The sequence below is a fragment of the Diaphorina citri genome, unplaced genomic scaffold, assembly GCF_000475195.1.
Source record: "Diaphorina citri unplaced genomic scaffold, Diaci psyllid genome assembly version 1.1 scaffold5204, whole genome shotgun sequence".
NCBI lineage: Eukaryota > Metazoa > Arthropoda > Insecta > Hemiptera > Psyllidae > Diaphorina > Diaphorina citri.
The window spans coordinates 20,939-24,614 of record NW_007382580.1 but is presented as its reverse complement, the minus strand read 5'-3'; the positions used below and the strand labels follow the sequence as shown (position 1 = coordinate 24,614).

Genomic DNA, 3,676 nt, shown 5'->3' with positions numbered 1-3,676 from the left:
GGGGGGTCCAAATACTAACTGTAAAAATTTGTCCAAATACTGGACAAATTTTTACAGTAAAGGAGAAAAATGAAGCTCGAGGGGGGGTGGGGGGCCCTAAATACGGGCCTAGATAGTGTACTTATATCTTGCTTTCGAAATAATCTTGAGTGCGAAAAAATTTGGGGCGGGTTATCTTCGATTTTTTTTTCTTCCTTCAATATTCCTATCCCACTTCCGTTTAAAATAAAGCCCACTAAAAACCCAAAGACGATATGTCGAAGACAACATTAGCTCTTGCTCTTGGCTGTTACCAAAAAAACACTTGTGCCCTAAATCACCAAAGTATGGAAAAGTATTTAGATTAAAAACCCAAAGACGATATGTCGAAGACAACATTAGCTCTTGCTCTTGGCTGTTACCAAAAAACACTTGGAAATATTTTTTAAAACATCAAAAAGGCTGTTGGAGTAAAGGAATAGACCCTTGTAAGCGCTAGGTCACGGGTTTGATTTCCGCCCTCGATGTGATTCGTCCAAATTCAAAATTCTGCTTTTCCATTGGCTATTACACTTGTAAGATACTTTTCCATACTTTGGTGATTTAGGTCATTGGAAATATTTTTTAAAACATTAAAAAGACTGTCGGAGTAAAGGAATAGACCCTTGTAAGCGCTAGGTCACGGGTTTGATTTCCGCCCGGAGCGGATTTTATCCCAAAACAGATAATGTTCGTTCCTAAAACGACTGGCCTTCTCCTATCCTGTCTTCCTTCTCTTTTCGCTTTCGGGACGATAAGACCTTGGCAGTTACAGATCCCTCTATCAAACCTCTTGAAAAAAGAAGATATGTATCTCGAAGACAAGGTAAACTTTCGGCTAGTACCAAAAACAGTTAGAATTATTCTTCAAAACATTCAAAAAGGCTGTCAGAGTAATGGAGTCGACATGAAAACGGCGATTAAAAACCCAAAGACGATATGTCGAAGACAACATTAGCTCTTGCTCTTGGCTGTTACCAAAAAACACTTGGAAATATTTTTTAAAATATTAAAAAGGCTGTCGGAGTAAAGGAATAGACCCTTGTAAGCGCTAGGTCACGGGTTTGATTTCCGCCTGGAGCGGATTTTATCCTGAAGGGATAATGTTCGTTCCTAAAACGACTGGCCTTCTCCTATCCTGTCTTCCTTCTCTTTTCGCTTTCGGGACGATAAGACCTTGGCAGTTACAGATCCCTCTATCAAACCTCTTGAAAAAAGAAGATATGTATCTCGAAGACAAGGTAAACTTTAGGCTAGTACCAAAAACATTTAAAATTATTCTTCAAAACATTCAAAAAGGCTGTCAGAGTAATGGAGTCGACATGGAAACGGCCCCGAATTTTCGCACTCAAGTGTACATAGGTCTACGTAAATTAAATTTCTTTAATCGATTAAAAAATATTCCTTCATAAGTGACGTGTACTTTGTATTGTAAATTATAAAATAATTTATAATAAACTATATAAATTACTTTTTGTGTTTTCTAAAAGTGTTTGTTGTTTGGACAATTTTTTTTTTTCATTCCCAGGGGGATCCTTTTTCCGTTCATCACACAATCAGGTAGACCTGATCAGGCCTAGTGGGTGACTTTTAGAAATAGAAACCCTACGGAAGCTTATTGAAAAAGGGAAGGAAACATAGACAAGTTCAGTAAAATCATGTAAAAACGATTCCATCCTTTTTCCGTTCATCACACAATCAGGTAGACCTGATCAGGCCTAGTGGGTGACTTTTAGAAATAGAAACCCTACGGAAGCTTATTAAAAAAGGGAAGGAAACATAAACAAGTTCAGTAAAATCATGTAAAAACGATTCTAGTCTGCTGTGATAGGAAGGATTTGTATTTTATACACACAATTTACACTATAAATAAATACAAAAAGTATACACTGATAAGATACCTGCCTTTGCAGTGGACAAGACGTTCCCCTCGTAAACAGGAAGACGCGGGTTCGATCCGAGGAGAGGCATGGATAGGGCCTTTACTTTTTTTTCATTTGGACTAACCCACATTTTTGTACATTCCAAATTCTAACTCCTTGTATCTTGAAAAGGTCAAAATTTTGATATGTTACCTGCCTCGGCGGTGTAGTGGTCAATACGCTCGCCTGGCAATCAGGAGGGCGTGGGTTCAATCCCAGCCGAGGTATGAAATCCTCAACATTGTTCGAGAATTTGACCACAATAACAGTAGTCTACTGCTGGGCTGAAGGAATTCAACCACTAATGGAGCTCTAAGGGTTAGGTGGTAGAGAACGTCTCCGGCGCGGCGCTAAACTCGCCAAAGTCATCTTCCACTCAAGAATCTATTATTATTAATTATTAACATATTTATGTAGATTCGAGACCTCAAATATTTTTGTGAAGTTTATAAGAAATTTCAGAACATTGAGGGCACATCCGATAGTGATAATTTTGATCTTACCTACTCGCCTTATACTATCCGTTCGTTTCTGTACATCTTCCTCTTCCTCGACTTCTTCTTCATCCTCCATTTCTTCTTCAACCTCTTGTTCTACTTCTTCCTCGTTGAGGTCACATCCATTCATTTGTAACCTCTTCAATGAGGTCACATTACCTTCTTGATCTTAGTTGGTCTCTCTTCACCTCTTTTTAAAAAAAACTTTTATTTTGTCATTTGGTGGATTGGTTGATCAACCGCTGCACCGGCTGTGAGTCTTATTTTCAAAAAAAACTTTTGGTACATCTTCCTCTTCCTCAACTTCTTCTTCATCCTCCATTTCTTCTTCTACTTCTTCCTCGTTGAGGTCACATCCATTCATTTGTGACCTCTTCAATGAGGTCACATTACCTTCTTGATCTTAGTTGGTCTCTCTTCACCTCTTTACTCTCCATTCGTTCCTGTACTACATCTTCCTCTTCCTCAACTTCTTCTTCATCCTCCATTTCTTCTTCTTCTTCTTCTTCTTCTTCTTCTTCTACTTCTTCAATTTCCTCTTCTTCCACTTCTTCTTCCTCCTCCTCTTCATACACAGGTTCCCCCCCCTGGAGTCCATATCCCATAGGTTGCGACAACGCCCCCTGATACCCCCCTGTGTATCCCCCAATGGGTTCCGTCAACAGGGGTGCCCCCAGGGCCCAAGGGAGGGGCTGCCACGGCTCTTGTATTTGTGACACCTCAACTTCTATTTCTTCTTCAACCTCTTCTTCTTCTTCGTTGAGGTCACATTCATTTGTAACCTCTTCAGTGAGGTCACATTATCTTCTTGATCTCTTAGTTGGTCTCTCTTCACCTCATTACTTTCCATTCGTTCCTGTACTACATCTTCCTCTTCCTCAACTTCTTCTTCATCCTCCATTTCTTCTTCTTGTTCGTTGAGGTCACATTCATTTGTAACCTCTTCAGTGCTGTCACATTATCTTTTTGATCTTAGCTGGCCTCGCCTTATCTTTCTATCATTCGTTCGTTTCTGTTCATCTTCTTCTTGAATTTCCTCAACTTCTTCTTTTTCCTCCTCTTCTTCAATTTCCTCTTCTTCCACTTCTTCTTCCTCCTCCTCTTCATACACAGGTTCCCCCCCCTGGAGTCCATATCCCATAGGTTGCGACAACGCCCCCTGATACCCCCCTGTGTATCCCCCAATGAGTTCCGTCAACAGGGGTGCCCCCTGGAGCCCCCCCCGGAGCCCAAAGGAGG

General features: G+C 40.5%; 1 long non-coding RNA gene across 1 annotated transcript; it reads right to left on the bottom strand.

Annotated features, from left to right (window-relative positions):
* Positions 1 to 2,478: 2,478 nt before the first annotated feature.
* On the bottom strand, positions 2,479 to 2,925 carry LOC113472372. Its single transcript, XR_003394708.1, has 2 exons — positions 2,860 to 2,925; positions 2,479 to 2,625 (listed from the first exon to the last, which is right to left on the bottom strand). It is a non-coding gene; the product is annotated as an uncharacterized LOC113472372 (long non-coding RNA).
* Between the last annotated feature and the right edge of the window lie 751 nt (positions 2,926 to 3,676).